Source organism: Stenella coeruleoalba (assembly GCF_951394435.1).
Source record: "Stenella coeruleoalba genome assembly, chromosome: 11".
NCBI lineage: Eukaryota > Metazoa > Chordata > Mammalia > Artiodactyla > Delphinidae > Stenella > Stenella coeruleoalba.
The window spans coordinates 37705674-37729160 of record NC_137157.1 but is presented as its reverse complement, the minus strand read 5'-3'; the positions used below and the strand labels follow the sequence as shown (position 1 = coordinate 37729160).

The window sequence follows — 23487 nt, the reverse complement described above, 5'->3', positions numbered from 1 at the left end:
GTTATTATCAATGAGAAAATGACACGTGGAAATAATATATTGTGTTCTTGGGCAATACTATTACATTAACAAATATATGCCTTGCCTTGAATGGTTTTTATCTTTAGTTATTGGTTTAGATATAGAGGAAAAGTCACACATCAACTTTAGAATTTGCTTCTTTCCACTTGTGAGGCCAGAATCAATTCTGCGTAATGGTACCCTGAGAGGATAATGTGGTATAAGTTGAAAACTGCAAGATTAGTGAGCATTCCTTGGGAACTCTCTGGGTTTCTTTATATATTGCCAAACTATTCTCTGTGTTTTTATTCTTACTAATATCTCCTAGGCTGAATATATTGATACTTTGTCTCTATTATATCTACATTATAGAGGACTTTGATGTATCTCTAAAACTCATTTGTTTTCATATAGTTGAAGTCTATTCCCAGACCCTAGAGATGTTAACTTGATTACTCCAGTGATAAATTAGAGAATGGTGACCAAAAACAAGCAAAAAAAAGCAATGTTGTTAGATAATTATTTTTAGAAAATATTTGTATACTGAAAATACTCTTTTCATCTAGATTGTTGAATTCCCTATAAAAATATAATTTAATTTGGAGAATTATATTTCTATATATGTGCTTTTTCTTCTCTTCTAGTTTTGGTACATTTATTCTTTAATAAAGTTTTAAAGATTTGATTGATACTAAAGTACTAAAAGTTGTTCTGAATTTTAACCTACAATGCTTATTATAATAATCTTAATTTTCATCATGATTTTTCCTGAAATTTCTAAATAAAACGGCTGATTACTTAGAAATGGTCAAATCTGTTTTGACTTTTTAAAATACATCTCAGTGAAATTTGTTCGATGAACAGTAGTATAGACATTCTGTGGAGACTGATGTAATCTCCAGTTCACAAGCTGCCTTGGATTTGGATGGCACCTGTCTAAAAGGTGGAAAGCGTACTGATTATAGAACCTGAAGTTGGGGTCTGCAGCCCCCCTGGATCTGAGGATGTATCCTGTGGTTTTTACAATCATTTCATTGTATAATTTTAAAAATTTATGCTTCATTCTGTGTATGTGAGCTGAGTAGCAATGTTCTTATTGTCTTAGGTTCAACAACTAAAAACCCAAGGCTGAGAAAAAAGCAGCATCAATTCTCTGCATTTAAAAGAATGTTGAAAATAATTGAGGCTCTTATCTCCCTGATGGCTGGTTCCCATTCCCGATTATTGCCCTAGTCCCCATCCCAACCTCAAGTCCATTTAAGCAGAACCCCAGGAAACAGGGAGAACCAAAATTTATTCAAGTTGTGAATTATTTACCCAAGGAGGAAACTACGGATTTTTACTTCCTTGCCTGAAGAGTGAAGAAATGGTGCTTACCAAATCCAAGAGAGAAGACCTCAAGGAGTGCCACCACCACAAATTAGAAGTCAACACTGGTATCTCACTCCCCAGGTGAACGTTTTCTTATGCAGCATACTTGTTGATTTATGCCTGTCTGTTCAGAGGTAAGAGAACTAGTTTATGGATATAAATTAAATGTGATTTATTAAAAATTTCCTATAATTGTACGTTTAATATGTATTTTTTCTGGACCCAGTTGTTTCAATATGATCTGCAGTTCATCAAAATACAATAACTAAAAGTAAAATTTTATTACAAGTATATAATAATTTCTTAGAAATGAATTCTTAATGAGATTAAGATAGCATCCTCTTAAGACAAGATTAATTCATATAATTTTATAAGCTATAAAACAAAATTATAAATCAATGTGTTATTTCTCATTACGTATTTTTTAACAATGCAATGTAATACGTAGCTCAGATCATAAATCATTTATTTACCTAGAAATATTTCCTTGTTAAATGTGTGTACATACATGTATTAAACTCTGATGCTTGGTCATTCAAATAGTTAAATTAAAGCATTGTACAAAATCAGAAAGAACTCTATTATTTTACTAGCTATTGTGATCACATTTTTCTTGTATCTAAATAAAGAGAAACTTATCTATTGCCAAAACTAACCAGTCTGGCTAGATTTACTTTTACTTTTTATTAATAAAAGGTAGAAAATAGTCATTTCATAAGATGAAATAAGAGGAGGATTAAATAATTAAATATTTCACAATATGACTTGATAAAACAAGTTTTAACTACTTTGTTGAATAATACATACCAAATCTGAAAGAAAGCATAAAAAATTTGCCTATGGGTTTTATCCAGTGTATCTTGAAGATCTCAGTAATCTCAAAAAATATTCCAATTACGTTAAAAGGATCTACTTCACTAACCTATACTGCTTCAAATCTTCAAAGTTTTTCTTTTTAGCTAATGACAGGTCCCAAGGATGAATCTTGAGAATAGCTTAAAAGAACTACTTATAATTAAATACATGAAAAAAGCTATTTTCGATATTTAACATTTCTTACCTATGTGTTATTTGCTTTGCTCTTATGGAGCTCCCTGAAAATTGATACATTCTTTGACAATGTGAAAAGCTGGAAGAGGTGAGATCTTTAAATAACAATTATCAATACCAATCCATTTTAAATGCCAGTTTTTCACTTTTAACAGAAATATCTGTAAGACGGAAAAAGACCCAAGTCCTGAGATGGTTTATATTTCCTTGGTTATCCATTGACACTGATTTGTTTTCTTAAGCCAATATTTTGAAGTCACTTTGTTTGACGTGCAGAGAGATTTTTGAGATGTGTGTCTTTCTTTTGTGAAGCAGGATAGAAGAGATAGGGAGAGGAAGGTAGAAGGGAGGAACCTGCTTTGAAGTCCCTTCTACAGATTTATTCTCAGCTAGATCCCTCTCAGGAAAGGACACATCCTTGCTCCATTATTCCTTTTAAATTCTTGGTGTTATATTGCTTTGCATACCGAGGTTTAGAAACTGCTCCAAAGAGTATTGTAAAGGCAGTAATTAAAGAAAACTAAAACTCTCTATTTGTAACTAACCAAGTCCATACTCTTCAATACCTGAAAAACTAGATGGACAGATAGATAGATTTGCATGTATGTATACACGTTTTAGATCATCTGATAGATTCTTTTATCATCATGCAACTGCGTTGTATTTTCTATGTAAATTTGTGTTTATGGTTTTATTAGACCAAGATATTACATAATGAAGTTTATGTGTGCTGAGTAGTAATTTTAAATGTGTTTAATATTTAATTATAGTATTTCTCAATCTAGGGTATATAGACCCTTAGGGATCCACAGATACATTCTCAACAGTCTGCATGATCTCAGGTCTGAGAAATTCTGGTTAATGGACTTAGTCATTAAGAGCTCAGGCCATAGAGCCAATCTCATCTGGTTCAAATTGCAGCACCCTCACTTACCAGCTGTGGATCCTTGGGGAAGTTACCTTCCTTCTCTGAATCTCAGTTTTCTCACCTATAAAATGACAGATATAATGCAATGTAAAATGCTCACTTCTCTTAGGTTGAATTAATTAAGAGAAACATTTCATCCATCCATAAAATCAGTAAGTCAAAAATGTTATTTCAGAATAACAGAGACTCATTATTCTGATGTTTGGATTCTGGATATAATCAAGTGAAAATAGTGTACCCTACTTCAGAAATACTTGTACTACTTTTGTTAGCCATCATGATCAAACTTCTTCTGTGCATTTAAAGAATGAGAAACTTTATATTGCTAAAAATTAATCAATCTGGTAGCTAGCATACAATTTTGGTTTACTAATAGAAAATACATTCATCTTATAAGTTCAAATAACTTGAGGATTAACTCTAATTGGAATGAGCATTTCATTATATGATTTGATGAGTTTGAACTACCAATATAGCTTTTCATTATATCAGACTCCCTAGAATCCCAAATTGTTCTTTTTCCACTGATAGGAAATTGTCTAATAGAAATATCTTAGCAGAAAATATGACCCTTGTGGGAGAGGAAAATATCAGTAATCATTAACAAAATCATTTCAGTGTTTTATGGGACAAGGGAGAATATTTTGGCCTTATGGCAAGCACTGTATACTTCTAATTTAGACCCATATTTCTTATTGTAGGAATGCTGGAAACAACTGATAGATTTTCTAGCAATATCCAGATCAAAGCCACCTTTATTTAGACCAATGGGTACATAATTAATGATACTTTAATATACAGCAAGGTTGAGGATGCTGAGAGGAAAGCATGAGACAAGGTTGGGGTTTTCCTCACACCCTCTGTATTATTCATGTTAGGCTACCTACTGTAACAGACTGTCCCTAAATCTCAACGGCTTAACACAATAGAGGTTTATTTTTCACTCACATTCCATCTCACCTAGGAAGTGACAGGGACATAGACTGTTCTTTATGATTTGTCAGGGACATAGATTCCTGTCAGGTAGTTCCACCATTTTCTAAGGTCTTGGAGTCTTCCACAGGGTTTTCTGCAACCAGGCAGCAGAGAGGTAGGAAAAAGTACCTGGAGTATCTCATCCAAGGTTTGGGGCCCAGCTCAGACATTATACATCATTCAAAAACAAGACGAGAACATAGGTATTAGTCCCAACTGGCTGGGGTCTGGTAATCCTCTATAGAAATTCAGGATACTTGGTTTAAGTTCACAGATTCTTTTTTTTTTTTTTTTAATTTTATTTATTATTTATTTTTGTCTGTGTTGGGTCTTCGTTTCTGTGCGAGGGCTTTCTCTAGTTGCGGCAAGCAGGGACCACTCTTCATCGCGATGCGCGGGCCTCTCACTATCGCGGCCTCTCTTGTTGTGGAGCACAGGCTCCAGACATGCAGGCTCAGTAGTTGTGGCTCACGGGCCTAGTTGCTCTGCGGCATGTGGGATCTTCGCAGACCAGTGTTTGAACCCGTGTCCCCTGCATTTGCAGGCAGATTCTCAACCACTGCGCCACCAGGGAAACCCAAAGTTCACAGATTCTTGCTGATATTGTAATGATATTATTTTTTACAGATGTTTCTGTTATATTCATACACTATTTTTATTTAATCATAAGTGATATTAATTCATTCATTTCTAATTCTGTGAGACTCTGAACAATCTTGTGTACATACTGACTTAATTCTATTGTAAAGAAATTGTGTCAGTGATAACAAGATCAATTAAGTAATTGCCAGCAGCTTAAATATGAACGATTTAAAATCTAATTTCCTAAAAAAAAAATCCACAAAGATTAAGTACAATTTTCCGTAACATCCAAGTAAACAAGCATCAAAAGCTCAAGGTTAATAATAAAAATAACAATCATAAAACTAAAATCTCATAGATCTTCTTGCAAATAAATTACTACATTTATGGGTGATAGGATATAAATCTTATGATAGTAAGATCTAACAAGAAAGGAGCATCACCCAAACCTTGCTAATGTTATATTTTAGTGTCTTGATAGGTGACTGACTTATAAATATTCTTCAAACTTCTATTCTACTATTTACTTGATGTTAAAGCCTGGCCAATTGCTTTGTATTTTCAAAATACTCATATCAGGAACTTTAAGTTTCTTATTCTCTCAATATTCTAGTTATTCAAGCTTGGGGGTGTCATTTATAATTTATTTTAATTAATGTGCATTAAAGGTATTTGAGATTTAGATTTTTTTAAACTTCCACTCCTAATAATACGTTTACTCTGAGAAAAATTGTGCAAATGCTGCTGGTCAAAATGCTGATATTTGTTAATCAGCAGATCTAGGATATCTGGAGCTGGATTTCCAGCTCTCAGCTTTTGCATCGTGAATAAATCATGACCACATGACCCAAGAAGAAAAGTACATGCTTTACCCAAGATTCAAATACTAGTTAGACCACAATACTTTTACCCACATATTTTGAAGTTTTAAAAAAGTACAATTATTATATCATGTCCATAAAACTGTGGAACATCAAAGTTTATACTGGCATCAAAGGTGACCATATTTGTTTCACTGTAAATATCAATACAAGTGAGTCTACCCAGTAATCTATCTTTTTCTACAGCTCCATAAAAATATTTTTGTGTTTACACTTTACTCTCTAACTCAAAATCTTACTATATCTAATTTGATTCTATTCCAAGCTCTTCTACATACTATCAGTTTAGTCTTCAGCAAGGCATTAATTTTTCTGAGGCTTAAATTCGATGGGCATTTAGGTTGCTTCCACGACCTGGCTACTGTAAATAGTGCCGCAATGAACATTGAGGTGCATGTGTCCTTTTGAATTATGGTTTTCTCTGGGTATATGCCCAGTGGCGGGATTGCTGGGTCATATGGTAGTTCTATTTTTAGTTTTTTAAGGAACCTCCATACTGTTCTCCATAGTGGCTATATCATTCCCACCAACACTGCAAGAGGGTTCCTTTTTCTCCACACACTCTCCAGCATTTGTTGTTTGTAGATTTTCTGATGAGGCCCATTCTACGTAGTGTGAGGTGATACCACATTGTAGTTTTGATTTGCATTTCTCTAATAATTAGTGATGTTGAGCAGCTTTTCATGTGCCTCTTGACCATCTGTATGTCTTCTTTGGAGAAATGTCTATTTAGGTCTTCTGCCCATTTTTTGACTGGGTTCTTTGATTTTTTGTTATTGAGCTGCATGAGCTGTTTATGTATTTTGGAGATTAATCCTTTGTCTGTTGATTCATTTGCAAATATTTTCTCCCATTCTGAGGGTTGTCTTTTTGTCTCGTTTATAGTTTCCTTTGCTGTGCAAAATCTTTGAAGTTTCATTAGGTCCCATTTGTATATTTTTGTTGTTATTTCCATTACTCTAGGAGGTGGGTCAAAAAAGATCTTGCTGTGATTTATGTCATAGAGTGTTCTTCCTATGTCTTCCTCTAAGAGTTTTATAGAGTCTGGCTTTACATTTAGGTTTTTAATGCATTTTGAGTTTATTTTTGTGTATGGTATTAAGGAGTGTTCTAATTTCATTCTTTTACATGTAGCTGTCCAGTTTTCCCAGCACCACTTATTGAAGAGACTGCCTTTTCTCCATTGTATATCCTTGCCTTCTTTGTCATAGATTAGTTGACGATAGGTGCATGGGTTTATCTCTGGGCTTTCTATCCTGTTCCATTGATCTATATTTCTGTTTTTGTGCCAGTACCATATTGTCTTAATTACTGTAGCTTTGTAGTATAGTCTGAAGTCAGAGAGTCTGATTCCTCCAGCTCTGCTTTTTTCCCTCAAGATTGCTTTGGTTATTCGAGGTCTTTTTTGTCTCCATACAAATTTTAATATTTTTTGTTCTAGTTCTGTAAAAAAATGCCATTGGTAATTTCATAGGGATTGCATTAAATCTGTAGATTGCTTTGAGTAGTATAGTCATTTTCACAATATTGATTCTTCCAATCCAATAACATAGTATATCTCTCCATCTGTTTGTGTTAGCTTTGATTTCTTTCATCTGTGTCTTACAGTTTTCTGAGTACAGGTCTTTTACCTCCTTAGGTAGGTTTATTCCTAGGTATTTTATTCTTCTGGTTGCAATGGTGAATGGGATCGTTTCCTTAATTTCTCTTTCTGATCTTTTGTTGTTAGTGTATAGGAATGCAAGAGATTTCTGTGCGTTAATTTCATATCCTGCAACTTTACCAAAATCATTGATTAGCTCTAGTAGTTTTCTGTTGGCATGTTTAGGATTATCTATGTCTAATATCATGTCATCTGCAAACAGTGACAGTTTTACTTCTTCTATTCCAATTTGGATTCCTTTTATTTCTTTTTCTTCTCTGATTGCCGTGGCTAGGACTTCCAAAACTATGTTGAATAACAATGGTGAGATGGACATCCTTGTCTTGTTCCTGATCTTAGAGGAAATGCATTCAGTTTTTCACCATTGAGAATGATGTTTGCTGTGGGCTTGTCATATATGGTCTTTACTATGTTGAGGTAGGTTCCCTCTATGCCCACTTTCTGGAGAGTTTTTATCATAAATCGGTGTTGAATTTTGTCAAAAGCTTTTTCTGCATCTATTGAGATGATCATATGGTTTTTATTCTTCAGTTTGTTAATATGGTGTATCACATTGATTGAATTGTGTATATTGAAGAATCCTTGCACCCCTGAGATAAATCCAACTTGATCATGGTGCATGATCCTTTTAATGTATTGTTGGATTCTGTTTGCTAATATTTTGTTGAGGATTTCTGCATCATATTCACCAATGATACTGGTCTGCAATTTTCTTTTTTTGTAGTATCTTTGGTTTTGGTATCAGGGTGATGGTGGCCTTGTAGAATGAGTTTGGGAGTGTTCCTTCCTCTGCAATTTTTTGGAAGAGTTTGAGGATGGGTGTTAGCTCTTCTCTAAACGTTTGATAAAATTCACCTGTGAAGCCATCAACAGGACCAGGACTTTTGTTTGTTGGAAGACTTTTAACCACAGTTTCAATTTCATTATTTGTGATTGGTCTGTTCATATGTTCTATTTCTTCCTGGTTCAGTCTTGGAAGGTTATACCTTCCAAGCATTTGTCCATTTCTTGCAGGCTACATTTTAATGGCATAGAATTGCTTGCAGTAGTCTCTTAGGATGCTTTGTATTCCTGTGGTGTCTGTTGTAAATTCTCTTTTTCATTTCTAGTTTTATTGATTTGAGTCCTCTCCCTCTTTTTCTTGATGAGTCTGGGTAAAGGTTTACCAATTTTGTTTATCTTCTCAAAGAACCAGCTTTTAGTTTTATTGATCTTTGCTATTACTTTGCTTGCTTCTATTTATTTCTGCTATGATCTTTATGATTTCTTTTCTTCTACTAAGTTTGGTTTTGTTTCTTCTTCTTTCGCTAGTTCCATTAGGCGTAAGGTTAGATTGTGTATGTGAGATTTTTCTTGTTTCTTAAGGTAGGATTGTATTGCTATAAACTTCTCTCTTACAACTGCTTTTTCTGCTTCCCATAGGTTTTGGATCATCGTGTTTTCATTGTCATTTGTCTCTAGGTAATTTTTGATTCCCTCTTTAATTTCTTCAGTTATCTCTTGGTTATTTAGTAATGTATTGTTTAGCCTCCATGCATTTGTACTTTTTACATTTTTTTCCCTGTAATTGATTTCTAATCTCATAGCACTGTGGTCACAAAAGATGCTTGATATAATTTCAATTTTCTTAAATTTACCAAGGCTTGATTTGTGACCCAAGATGTGATCTATCCTGGAGGATGTTCCATGTGCACTTGAGAAGAGAGTGCAATCTGCTGTTTTTTGGATGGAATGTTCTATAAATATCAATTAAATCTATCTGGTCTATTGTGTCATTTAAAACTTGTGTTTCCTTATTACTTTTCTGTCTGGATGACCTGTCCATTGTTGTAATTGAATCGTTAAAGTTCCCCACTATTACTGTGTAACTGTAGATTTCCTCTTCTATAGATGTTAGCATTTGCGTTATGTATTGATGTGCTCCTATGCCGGGTGCATATATATTTATAATTGTTATATCTTCTGCTTGGATTGATCCCTTGATCATTATGTAGTGTCCTTCCTTGTCTCTTGAAACATTATTATAATGTCTATTTTATCTGAGTATTACTAGTCCAGCTTTCTGTTGATTTCCATTTGCATGGAATATCTTTTTCAATCCCCTCACTTTCACTCTGTATGCGTCCCTAGGTCTGAAGTGGGTCTCTTGTAGACAGCATATAGATGGGTCTTGTTTTTTATCCATTCAGTGAGCCTGTGTCTTTTGGTTGGAGCATTTAATTCATTCACATTTAAGGTAATTATCAATATGTATGCTCCTATTACCATTTTCTTAATTGTTTTGGGTTTGTTTTTGTAGGTATTTTCTTCACTTGTGTTTCCCACTTAGAGAAGTTCTTTTAGCATTTGCTATAAAGCTGGTTCGGTGGTGCTGAATTCTCTTAGCTTTTTTTTTTTTAAACATGTTTATTGGAGTATAACTGCTTTACAATGGTGTGACAGTTTCTGCTGTATAACAAAGTGAATCAGCTATACATATACATATATCCCCATATCTCCTCCCTCTTGCATCTCCTTGCCACCCTCCCTATCCCACCCCTCTAGGTGGTCACAAAGCACTGAGCTGATCTCCCTGTACTATAGGGCTGCTTGCCACTAGCTATCTATTTTACATTTGGTAGTGCATATATGTCCATGCCATTCTCTCAGTTCATCCCAGCTTACCCCTCCCCCTCCCTGTGTCCTCAAGTTTATTCTCTATGTCTGCGTTTTTATTCCTGTCCTGCCCATAGGTTCTTCAGAATCATTTAATTTAATTAATTTTTTTTAGATTCCATATATATGTGTTAGCATACAGTATTTCTTTTTCTCTTTCCGACTTACTTCATTCTGTATGAGAGACTCTAGGTCCACCCACCTCACTACAAATAACTCAATTTCCTTTCTTTTTATGTCTGAGTAATATTCCATTGTATGTATGTGCCACATCTTTATCCATTCATCTGTCGATGGACATTTAGGTTGCTTCCACATCCTGGCTATTGTAAATAGAGCCGCAATGAACACTGTGATATATGACTCTTTTTGAATTATGGTTTTCTCAGGGTATATGCCCAGGAGTGGGATTGCTGGGTTGTATGGCAGTTCTATTTTTAGTTTTTTAAGGAACCTCCATACTGTTCTCCATAGTGACTATATCAATTTACATTTCCACCAACAGTGCAAGAGGGTTCCCTTTTCTCCACACCCTCTCCAGTATTTATTCTTTGTAGATTTTTTGATGGTGGCCATTCTGACCGGTGTGAGATGATGTCTCATTGTAGTTTTGATTTGCATTTCTCTAATGATTAATGATGTTGAGCATTCTTTCATGTGTTTGTTGGCAATCTGTATATCTTCTTTGGAGACATGTCTATTTAGGTCTTCTGCCCATTTTTGAATTGGGTTGTTTGTTATTTTGATATTGAGATGCATGAGCTGCCTGTAAATTTTGGGGAATAATCCTTTGTCATATGCTTCATTTGCAAATATTTTCTCTTATTCTGAGGGTTGTCTTTTTGTCTTGTTTATGGTTTCCTCTGCTGTGCAAAAGCTTTTAAGTTTCATTAGGTCCCATTTGTTTATTTTTGTTTTTATTTCCATTTCTCTAGGTAGTGGTTCAAAAAGGATCCTGCTGTGATTTATGTCAATGGAGTGTTCTGCCTATGCTTTCCTCTAAGAGTTTTATAGTGTCTGGCCTTACATTTAGGTCTTTAATCTATTTTGAGTTGATTTTTGTGTATGGTGTTAGGGAGTGTTCTAATTTCATTCTTTTACATGTAGCTGTCTAGTTTTCCCAGCACCATTTATTGAAGAGGCAGTCTTTTCTCCACTGTATATTCTTGCCTCCTTTATCAAAGATAAGGTGACCATATGTATGTGGGTTTACCTCTGGGCTTTGTATTCTGTTCCACTGATCTATATTTCTGTTTTTGTGCCACCATACTGTCTTGATTACTGTAGCTTTGTAGCATAGTCTGAAGTCAGGGAGCCTGATTCCTCCAGCTGTTTTTCTTTCTCAGGATTGCTTTGGCTATTCGGAGTCTTTTGTGTTTCTGTACAAATTGTGAAATTTTTTGCTCTAGTTCTGTGAAAAATGCCATTGGTAGTTTGATAGGGATTGTATTGAATCTACAGATTGCTGTGGGTAGTATAGTCATTTTCATAATGTTGATTCTTCCAATCCAAGAACATGATACAAACATCTGTTTGTATCACTTTTAATTTCTTTCATCAGTGTCTTATAGTGTTCTCCATACAGGTCTTTTGCCTCCTTCCGTAGGTTTATTCCTAGCTATTTTACTCTTTTTGTTGCCATGGTAAGTGGGTGTGTTTCCTTAATTTCTCTTTCAGATTTTTCATCATTTGTGTATAGGAATGCAAGAGATTTCTGTGCATTAATTTTGAATCCTGCTACTTTACCAATTTCATTGATTAGCTCTAGTAGTTTTCTGGTAGCATCTTTAGGATTCTCTATGTATAGTATCGTGTCATCTGCAAAAAGTGACAATTTTACTTCTTCTTTTCCAGTTTGGATTCCTTTTATTTCTTTTTCTTCTCTGATTGCTGTGACTAAAACTTGCAAAACTACGTTGAATAATAGTGGTGAGAGTGGGAAACCTTGTCTTCTTCCTGATCTTAGAGGAAATGATTTCAGTTTTTCACCATTGAGAATGATGTTTGCTATGGGTTTGTCATATATGGCCTTTAGTATGTTGAGGTTAGCTTCCCTCTATGCCTACTTTTTGGATGGTTTTTATCCTAACTGGGTGTTGAACTTTGTCAAAAGTATTTCTGCATCTACTGAGATGATCATATGCTTTTTCTCCTGCAGTCTGTGAGTATCGTTTATCCCATTGACTGATTTGCGTATATTGAAGAATCCTTGCATTCCTGGGATAAACCCCACTAGATGATGGTGTATGATCCTTTTAATGTGCTGTTGGATTCTGTTTGTTAGTATTTTGTTGAGGATTTTTGCATCTATGTTCATCAGTGATATTGATCTGTAGTTTTCTTTTTTTGTGGCATCTTATTCTGGTTTTGGTATTAGGGTGATGGTGGCATCACAGAATGAGTTTGGGAGTCTTCCTCCCTCTGCTATACTTTGGAAGAGTTTGAGAAGGATAGGTGTTAGCTCTTCTCTAAATGTTTGATAGAATTTGCCTGTGAAGTCTTCTGGTCCTGGGCTTTTGTTTGTTGGAAGATTTTTAATCTCTCTCTCAATTTCAGTGCTTGTGTGTGGTCTGTTTATATTTTCTATTTCTTCCTAGTTCAGTCTCAGAACGTGGTGCTTTTCTAAAAATTTGTCCATTTCTTCCAGGTTGTTCATTTTATTGACATATAGTTGCTTGTAGTAATCTCTCATGATCTTTTGTATTTCTGCAGTGTCAGTTATTACTTCTCCTTTTTCATTTCTAATTCTATTGATCTGAATCTTCACCCTGTTTTTCTTGATGAGTCTAGCTAATGGTTTATCAATTTTAACTATCTTCTCAGAGAACCAGCTTTTAGTTTTATTGATCTTTGCCATCATTTTCTTCATTTCTTTTATTTCTGATCTGTTCTTTATGATTTCTTTCCTTCTGCTAACTTTGGGGTTTTTTTGTTCTTCTTTCTCTAATTGCTTTAGGTGTAAGGTTAGGTTGTTTATTTGCGATGTTTTTTGTTTCTTGACGTAGGATTGTATTGCTATAAATTTCCCTCTTAGAACTGCTTTTGCTGCATCCCATAGGTTTTGCGTCGTCGTGTTTTCATTTTTTTCTAGGTATTTTCTGATTTCCTCTTTGATTTCTTCAGTGATCTCTTGGTTATTTAGTAGTGTATTTAGTAGCCTCCTTGTGTTTGTATTTTCTACAGGTTTTTCCTGTAATTGATATAGTCTCACAGCATTGTGGTTGGAAAAGATACTTGATACAATTTCAATTTTCTTAAATTTACCAAGGCTTGATTTGTGACCCAAGATATGATCTATCCTGGAGAATGTTCCATGAGCACTTGAGAAGAAAGTGTAATCTGCTGTTTTGGGATGGAATGTCCTATAAATATCAATCAAGTCCATCTTGTTTATTGTATCATTTAAAGTTAGTGTTTATTTATTTATTTTCATTTTGGATGATCTGTCCATTGGTGAAAGAGGGGTGTTAAAGTCCCCTACTATGATTTTGTTACTGTCGATTTACCCTTTATGGCTGTTAGCATTTGCCTTATGTATTGAGGTGCTCCTATGTGTGGTGCATGAATATTTACAATTGTTATATCTTCTTCTTGGATTGATCCCTTGATCATTATGTAGTGTCCTTCTTTGTCTCTCGTAACACTCTTTATTTTAAAGTCTATTTTGTCTGATATAAGAATTGCTACTCCACCTTTCTTTTGATTTCCATTTGCATGGAATAACTTTTTCCATCCCCTCACTTTCAGTCTGTATGTGTCCCTAGGTCTGAAGTGGGTCTCTTGTAGACAGCATATATATGGGTCCTGTTTTTGTATCCACTCAGCATTCAGCCAGTCTATGTCTTTTGGTTGGAGCATTTAATCCATTTACGTTTAAGGTAGTTATTGATATGTATGTTCCTATTACCATTTTCTTAATTGTTTTGGGTTTGTTTTTATAGGTCTTTTTCTTCTCTTGTGTTGCCCACTTAGAGAAGTTCCTTTAGCATTTGCTATAGAGCTGGTTGGTGGTGCTGAATTCTCTTAGCTTTTGCTTGTCTGTAAAGCTCTTGATTTCTCCATCGAATCTGAATGAGATCCTTGCTGGGTAGAGTAATCTTGGTTGTAGGTTCTTCCCTTTCATCACTTTAAATACATCATGCCACTCCCTTCTGGTAGAAGTTTTGCTGAGAAATCAGCTGTTAACCTTATGGGAGTTCCCTTGTATGTTATTTGTCGTTTTTCCCTTGTTCCTTTTAATAATTTTTCTTTGTCTTTAATTTTTGTCAATTTGATTCCTATGTGTCTCAGCATGTTTCTCCTTGGGTTTATCGTGCCTGGCACTCTGCACTTCCTGGACTTGGGGTCCTGGACTATTTCCTTTCCCATGTTAGGGAAGTTTTCGACTATAACCTCTTCAAATATTTTCTCGGGTCCTTTCTCTCTCTCCTCTGCTGGGACCCCTATAATGCGAATGTTGGTGCGTTTAATGTTGTCCCAGAGTTCTCTTAGGCTGTCTTCATTTCTTTTCATTCTTTTTTCTTTATTCTTTCCATGGCAGTGAATTCCATCATTCTGTCTTCCAGGTCACTTATCCGTTTTCTGTTTCAGTTATTCTTCTATAGATTCCTTGTAGTGTATTTTTCATTTCAGTTATTGTATTGTTCATCTCTGTTTGTTTGTTCCCTAATTCTTCTAGGTGTTTCTTTTTTACTTCTTATAGGTCTTTGTTAAACATTTCTTGCATCTTCTCGATCTTTGCCTCCATTATTTTTCCAAGGTCCTGGATCATCTTCACTATCATTATTCTGAATTCTTTTTCTGGGAGTTTGCCTATCTCCACTTCATTTAATTGTTTTTCTGGGGTTTTATCTTGTTCCTTCAACTGGGACATAGCCCTCGGTCTTTTCATTTTGTCTCTCTTTCTGTGAATGTGTTTTTCGTTCCACAGGCTGCAGGACTGTAGTTATTCTTGCTTCTGCTGTCTGCCCTCTGGTGGATGAGGCTATTTAAGAGGCTTGTGCAAGCTTCCTGATGGGAGGGACTGTGTGTGTGTCTTTTATTCCCTTATTCATTCACTCACTCTTTAAGTCAATTGGTCAATCAGATACAGTCTCCAGAAGACACCTATTAAATATCTACCATGTAACATTACCATGCTAGATATCAAGGATACCAAGATAAGCCTGATCCTTACCCTCAGAAGTTAGAGTTTACTGTGGCAGAGAGTGGATTGTGATAAGTGCTAAGACAGTGGAAACAGAGGCACCTACTATACTTAGAAAAGTCTTCCTGGAAGAGGCAATGTACAAGGAGGGATCTTCAGGCTGAGGAGGAATTATCTTAGGAAAAAAGAAAAGAATGGTCTAGCAAAATAAAACAATGTGTATTAGCAGAGGAGAGTGAGAACCAGTCATAAAGCAACTTAGAGATCTGGTAAGAGATGAGGAAGGGGAGGGAAAGAGAGGATAGTTCATGGAGGGCATTGTAAGTTAGGTTGAAGAATTTGGAGTTTATCTGGAGTACACTAGGCAAATCAAATTATTCCCCAGTTTCTCTTCTGTCTCTGACCTGAATGGTCCATTTCTTGGGTCATAATTTGGCATAAAGTCTTCTGTGAGTTTTCTCAGTGTACCGTCATGCTTCTGTTGTCATCACTGCCATTACTAAGTATTTTGAACTATATATTCTGCACATTTAAACATTTATATTCTGCTGGGTACAGTTTTCCTTTGTGATTTATATATCAAATAGTCTAGTATTTCAAGGTCCCTTGTAAAATATCTTGTTAATTTCTTTGAGTCCTTATGCCTCAGTTTTTTTTTTTTTTTTGAATAATAAATTGTCTGTGATTGTAAAAAAAAAAAAAAGTCTAGGGCTTCCCTGGTGGTGCAGTGGTTGAGAGTCCACCTGCCGATGCAGGGGACACAGGTTCGTGCCCCGATCCGGGAAGATCCCACATGCCGCGGAGTGGCTGGGTCCGTGAGCCATGGCTGCTGAGCCTGCGCGTCCGGAGCCTGTGCTCCACAACGGGAGAGGCCACAACAGTCAGAGGCCCACATACCGCAAAAAAAAAAAAAAAAAGTCTAGTATCATGGCAGATACTGTTTGTACATTGACCATGAAACTATCTGAAACTTAAATTAATGCTATTACTTGATGCTTCTGGACTATTCCATGTATGGCCCTCTTTTCTCGGCAGCCCAGAAAGATCCATTTCTCCTTTCTCCAAGGTAACTTGATGCTGTCCTAGTAAAATGCAATGGGGACTACAACCCTCCAGGAAACAACACTGTCTGATACCCACACACACACACACTCATGTGCATGTACTTAAAAGCCTCCAATTTTCTGTGACCCTGAAGATAAATTCCATATTATTTTATGTGGCTTAAAAAGCACTAAGACGACATTACAAGTCCTGGCCATGTCTTCACTTGACTGTTAGTAACCGCTGTGTCTGGGTGAGGTGAGATGGGGCAGGGAGAATACAAAGAGGCTCAAGTGTGCTCCAGACAGAGGTTACAGCATGGCCAGAGATGAAGATGAGAAAGGCATATGTCTATCTGAACCTCTGAAAAAATTATAGCTATTTTCATAAGCTTTTTCCTCTGCTTGCAACACTCTTGTACTTGTTTCTTGCTCAACCCCTGTCTATTATTGCATTTCCACATTTAAAAATCATGTCCTTCAAGCAGCCTTCTCTGGCTTACCTCCTTCCCCCACTTTTTTCAAGAATGATCATGTACTCCCATACTCCCACAGCACTTTTCTTGTAATTGATTATTTAAGTTTCTTTCCTAACTAAACTATAAATTTGATGACAACAGAATTTTGCTCCTGTTATATTCCAATTAGCCAACAGAATGCTTGGCATATACCTGATGCCTAATAAATACATGCTGAATCAATGAATGGAAATAACCATTTGTTTAGTACCAATTATGAATTAGGCACTGCACCAAGTGCTTTATATGCATTATCTCACTTAAGCTCACCAGATTATTCCCATTTTACACACGAGGAAACTGAGTCTTAGAATAAGAGACTTGCTCCACATCACACAGCTAATAAGTGATAGAGCAAGGACTGAAAGCAAGGACTGTCTGATTCAGGAGCCTGAACTCCTAGCCTCTCTATTATAACAATTTCTCCCTGGTTCTCCCTATTATATTTACTCATTTGCTTTTGTTGAACTGGGATTTACAACTTGTTTGGCCTATATCAAAGGTTATTTGAGTGAGTGGAAAAAAAATCATAGTTTTTAAATGTTCTTAAGTTTCTCCATTTCTCTCTCCTCTTGGATAAATGTTAGCTACACATGTTCATTATCAATGCTTCCACTTGTATTTTGACCTGATGTATTTTCAAAGTGTACACCTCAAATTTTGTTAATTTGCCTCTACCATATGGTTAGACATCTTGGTTCTTTTTGTTAATAAGAGGGGAGGTTACAGGTAAGTTTAAAGTAGAGTTAAAATAGTTATGCTCTTTTGTTCTTAATAAATCTGTTTTGATTGCATGCCAATGGTATTACTGTTATTTAAAAAAAAATTTTTAACCTACATTCCATTTCCAAAGAGAAATTTGAAGTGGGTTGTGTTTTTTCCTTGGGAAGCTTTCTGATTGTCATCTTTCTAACCTAAGCTGATTAAGTGTAATTTTGAGAGACAGAGGAAGAATACTGCCTACAAACCCCAAATCTCTTAGATCTAGATCTTGCACAAAAACCTTGATCAAATTACCAAAAGTAAAATTGCAGCAGCTCAGTTAAACATTCACAGGATTATTTATTTTGAATTGATTTAAATGTATACTGCAATAAATCACTTAAATGTTATTTTCTAATACTATTTGTGGAGAAACAAGTCAACTTTGGGGTTATCATAACAATCACAAAAAAATCTGATTACCATTCAGTTATGTACAACATAACTAAATCCCTAGTATAGATTTAATTTAGTTTTTACAGTAAAAGTCTTTGCTTTGCTCTACGTATTTTGTCTTTCATAGAAATTTAAGAATTTTGTTACATATCTTTTTTTTTTGTTACATATCTTAATTACAACTTAATTATAATAGTTTGGTCTTTTTAATTACCACAATGCATTTACAGTGTTGAGATTCAAATTTATTTGCCTTCTGTAGAGTCTTATAGAGTGCTACTACATGCAGCATTGTCAAAATCAACAGGCATTGCACATGAGGTAAGCAACAAAGGAGTACACAGGGCAAAAGTCAGTCACTTTTCTATTATTGCTTATCTAATCCTGAAAAGAATAAATGTTCATGCTTAAGGAAATTGTGTGTTTTTTTAAGTTACATTTTTTTTGTGTGTGTGTGGTACGCGGGCCTCTCCCTGCTGTGGCCTCTCCCGTTGTGGAGCACAGGCTCCGGACGTGCAGGCTCAGCGGCCATGGCTCACGGGCCTAGCCACTCCGCGGCATGTGGGATCTTCCCAGACCAGGGCACGAATCCATGTCCCCTGCATCGGCAGGCGGACTCTCAACCACTGCACCACCAGGGAAGCCCTTTAAGTTACATTTTTAATTCAAATATTGATTGTGGTCTAAGTGTCATTCAAAACAGTGTTGTTCAAAGACAAAATATTTAGTTCACTTCCTAAAGCATCTGCTCCCAGGAAGACAAATTATAAATTACAAAGGAGGCGTCTACTTAGCTGAGCTTCTGCCTCCTCTGTACTTGTTTATACCAAGTGACTCTTGCTTGTTTTTAATGTTTTCCCATCACAGAGAACGTACATGGGAAAAGCATGGTCTTGATGATGTGAAGGAGAATGTTTTTGAGGAAAGGGGTGAGGAATATCTTTAAAATGACTGATCTTCTTTCTAAGGTTAGTAGGTTAAGAACTTTATTAAGCAGACTGGATGTTCTGGGTCTAGAATAGCCATTGAGTGTACTGTAATTTGGAAAATTACTATCAGTTATGACAGTGAAAGAATAAGGGTATTTGGCACTATTTGGCAGTATTAAAATTGTATTTTTTGGGGGGGCGCTAATGCACTCAACTTTTCTTGAGTCTTATGAAGTCCAGAAGGGGGTTTAAGATGTTGACGTTTGGGGGTTTTGTTTGGTTGGTTGTTTAGGTTTTGTTCTGTTTGTTTGTTGGTTGGTTGGTTGGTTGTTTGCAAGGGGAGAGGGTGAAATTTCCTTATAGCTCTCTAATACGGACCTGACAAGAGAATTAGCCAAGGCTAAGAATGATTGAAGAATTAAGTGCCTATCTACATGACAGGTAAAACTGGAATACAGAATCTAGGAGAAAGGGCTTCCTGAACTTGAGTCAAGGTGGGATTCAGTATTAAAGTTCCGTAAAATATAAACATCGTAGAAAAAAGGGACAGTGTGTCATTAGCAATCCCAAAGCCACCTCTTTGAAGGCCTTTTGTTACAGATGTCAGATTCAGGAGCTAATGGTTATGGTAAAGACCAGAATAGGAGGCTCAAAACCCCCAAACTCTATAAGCATAAATCAGATACACTTCTGTTTTTGAAATCCATCCAATAGCTCTCAACTGCATTTAGAGTAAAATCTAAATTCCTTTCTGTAGTCTATAAGATCCTTCAGGATCTAGCTCTTCCTGTCTCTAATACAGCAACTCTCAACCTTTAAACATGCTCCAACATCACCTGTTAACTTTCTAACTCCCATACCTATCAAGCTTGTTCCATCCACAGAGACCTTAAAAGTGTTCCGTCTGTCCCTCTCTCTAAAGTTCTCTTCCCCCATATATTCCCATTGGCAGTTCCTTCCTATAGATCAGGTCTTAGTTTAATATCACTTCCTAAGGGAATTTGCTCACTTGCCCTTTACTTTGTTTTATTTTTATCATAGCCCACATCCTTATCTCAAATATAGTTATATGTTGTGTTATAGTGTGCTAAGTTATTATTTTCTGTATCTGACTACTAGAACATATACATCATGCTATCTAACAAAAAGCATCTGTCTTCTTGGCCTCTGTATCCATGTATGCCTGACATATAGTTGATATTCAATAGCTCTTTGCTGAAAGGGCTACCTGAACAAATGAGCATACATCGAACTAGTCATGTCTCCAAGCAGAATAACAGAGGAGTTTTGGAGCAGGTGAAGGTCCAGGAAGTCACTCAACATCTGGAAGGTTTGGCAGAAGTCTGTCAGGGCACAATCATGACTGGGAGGCCGAATCTTTCATAAATACAAATTCATGAAACTGGACAATTCTGGAATCCAGCTCTAGGAGCAAAACTCCAAGCCCTAAGAGGCTCCCAAATTATTCCTAAACAGCATAGGTGCTTCAGTTAATAAACTACTCCTTAGGTAAATGCATTTGGATATTGCATTAGCTCTTTTAGAATAGTAAGCGTCAGTCTTCATAGCTTTAGATTTCTCTTGCCCATAACTTGGCTCATCTAATGCTTGTAATAACTCTCTTAGGATAGTAACCTTTTGTCCTATTACTGCAGATTCATTTTAATAAAGTCTATAGGCTGTAACATAGCACATTTAGAATTTATATTAACTCTTTGAGTTCAACAGTTAAACATCATTAAATGCACCGAAGCAGGATTATTCTTTCTTGATTTAGAGAGGATCTTAAACTCTTAAACATTTTCTGAAAAATAAGTGTATTAATCAGGTAGTGCCCCCTAAAATTTATAGACATGATCTATGAAAATATAACTTTCGGTTATCCTTTTGGCAAAGATATAAAACGTTTATTTCAAAAATAGATTATGGGATGTGAAGGCAAATTTGTACTTTAACGGGAAACAAATGGAACCAAGCAGTGTCTGGATTGAAACAGAGCAGATCAGTTGTTCTCAGGCTTTTACATTCTGCAATTCTCTCTTAAGTGGCACAATGCCAGTACACACAGGTACACAAACACAGACAACATGCCACTAATTTGGTCATTCATTCAACTAACTTGTATTAAGAAGTGTTTGCTGTGTGTGGGAACTGTGTAAGGTATGGGGACACTGAGGTTAAACTAACATTATAACACATATTTCTGCAGGGGCTCACAGTCTTCCAGGGGAGAAGGGTTGGTAAAGGTAATTACAGTAGTGTATGCTATAACAAATATATGAATAGGGCAGAGAAAAGCAAGGGCTCATCTGCTTAATGTGATCAGGGAATGCATCCAGGAGATGAAGAGATTTGTACTAAATCCTAAAGAGAGAGTTGGAAGCATTGCCAAGGTGAAGAAGGCACTGCAGTCAGAAGGAAGATTTCTGGAAGGTGAAGGACTAGGATTTTATAGGGAACTGTGAGAAACCAGGTATGAATAGAGCCAGGTGTGTGCATGTAGGAAAAGGCAGTATATACAAAGTGTAGAAGAACTATTTGGCAACACTCTTGGCAGTTTGGTAAGGGGCTATAATTCTTTCCTGTACAAGATTTTAGTATCCTTGGTCTTTGCCCATGTTAATAAGTAAACTCCAGTCACTACGACAAAGCAAAAGCATTCTTACTTTTGGCAGCCAGCCAACAAGATGGTCCCCAATCATCCAGACTCTTCCTATTCACACCCTTGTATAGTCTCCTCCCACATTGTACCGAAGTTTGTCTGTGTGACCAATAGCATAAAGGAGAAGTGATAAATTGCCCTTCTGAGATGAGATTGGGTCATAAAAGATTGTGGAGTCTGTCTTGGTCTCTCTCTCTCTCTCTCTCTCTCTCTCTCTCACACACACACACACACACACACACACACACACACATATCACATCACTTAATCAATCCATCACTCAATCACTCATCTTGCTCAGGGGAAAGCCAGCTGCCATGTCCTCTGAACAGTCCCTTGAACTGAAGCTTCCTGCCAACAGCCACGTAAGTGAGCATGAACTCGATACCCCTGCCCATTGGCATGATCATAGTTCTGACCAACAGACCACCTGGCTACCACTTGATTAGAGCCAGAACCACTTAGCTAACTAACTCATTCTGATTCCAGATCCAGAGAAGCTCATATGAGATAATAAATATCTGTTGTTTTAAGCTGCTCAGTTAGGGAATAATTTATTAGACAGCAATAGATAATAGTACACTACTCATTTCCAAATGCCCTCTAGGGGAGCAGAATAGATCCCAAGTGAAACCGGCAGGTCTATGCCAAAGACTTTGGGCTTTGGACTTCTCACCATAGGCAGGTGGGAAGCCACTGACAGATTTTAGGCAAGATGGTGATACAACTGATTTATGTTTTAGAGTGATTACTTTAATCCTAGGGTCTTCCATTCCATTTTTGGGTCCTCCACTATTGCTTTTTCATCTGCCTCTAAAGGGCCTAACAAACCATATGGCACTTGCTGACGTGTTTTCTTCCTGACTAGACTGTGAGCTACTTGGGAACAGAGATGGATTTATTAGTACCTCTTAGTCATTTATAAACAATTCTTTGTGTTCCGAGAATCCTGCTGAGCATGGGGAGGGAGAGGCACTCAATAAAGCCCTATGAATTAATTGAGTGATAGGAGATAGTTGAACCTGCAGAAAGGGAGTTGGGCTAGCAGGGTACTAGATTAGCTCACTGAAGGAGTGACGAAGGAATGGACTTTAGAAATGTCAAAGGAGAAGAAAGCAGAAATTAGTCATTTCACACACACATACATTTTTAGTTAGTTTTGCAGGTGCAATCGTCTATCAAAAAACCTAAATCTTTGTACTGTCTCCTGGGGTTGTCACAGCAGAGATGAAAGGGGGAGATTCCCAGAAACATTACTTGAAGTTCGTAGGTATGAAACAATGTTACTAAAAAAATGATAAAAAACAAAAAAAAATAACAGTTTTCTTACTCTTTCAAAACTGATAAGTTGGTTTATACTAGGCTAATAAAAGTTTCAGTGGGAAGAAGCAATATAATGTTATAGAGAAACTCTATATCCACATACAGTTATAAGTATATAGATATAAAGAGGCAAACTTTATATTCATACCAAGTTATAAGAGTATCTGGATTAAGCAAAAAAAAAAAAAAAAAAAAGCAAGTATAAGCAAATAACAAAGAGAAGTCCATTGAAATCCTTTTTATACACAAAATATCTCCACTGGGAATTCTGAACACACTCTAGAACTCTAAATATTCAGGTGTTCAATTCTAAAAACAGGTAGGGATTTGTATTAACAGGTAAAACAGAAAAGTATCACAAGAGTCATCTGAAGTCTCATCATTCAGAATGATGGTTGGAAAAAGTGTCCAAATACTTTATAATTTTCTTATGCATGTAAATGAGATATCTTTTTTCACTATCTACTTAAAGTAAGCAATTTCTTTGCCTCCATATTTTCTTCAATTTTAAAATAGCTTCATTTGAAAGACTTGTGTTGTCTTTAAAACCCCCAAATGATTACCCACTTCCTTGTTACATAAGAGTAGCTCTTGTTTTGGTTA

General features: G+C 36.0%; 1 protein-coding gene across 5 annotated transcripts in view; it reads right to left on the bottom strand.

Moving 5' to 3' along the window:
• The window catches only part of LIN7A (lin-7 homolog A, crumbs cell polarity complex component), a 390131-nt gene that overhangs the window by 362307 nt on the left and 4337 nt on the right, over positions 1–23487 (bottom strand). For all 5 annotated transcript variants that reach the window (XM_079936906.1, XM_079936904.1, XM_079936909.1 and 2 more), the window contains 2 exons: positions 3356–3410; positions 1378–1495 (listed from right to left, as the gene is read on the bottom strand). The gene's annotated coding sequence lies outside the window, so the exon portion shown is untranslated. The remainder of the gene's footprint in view (positions 1–1377; positions 1496–3355; positions 3411–23487) is intronic.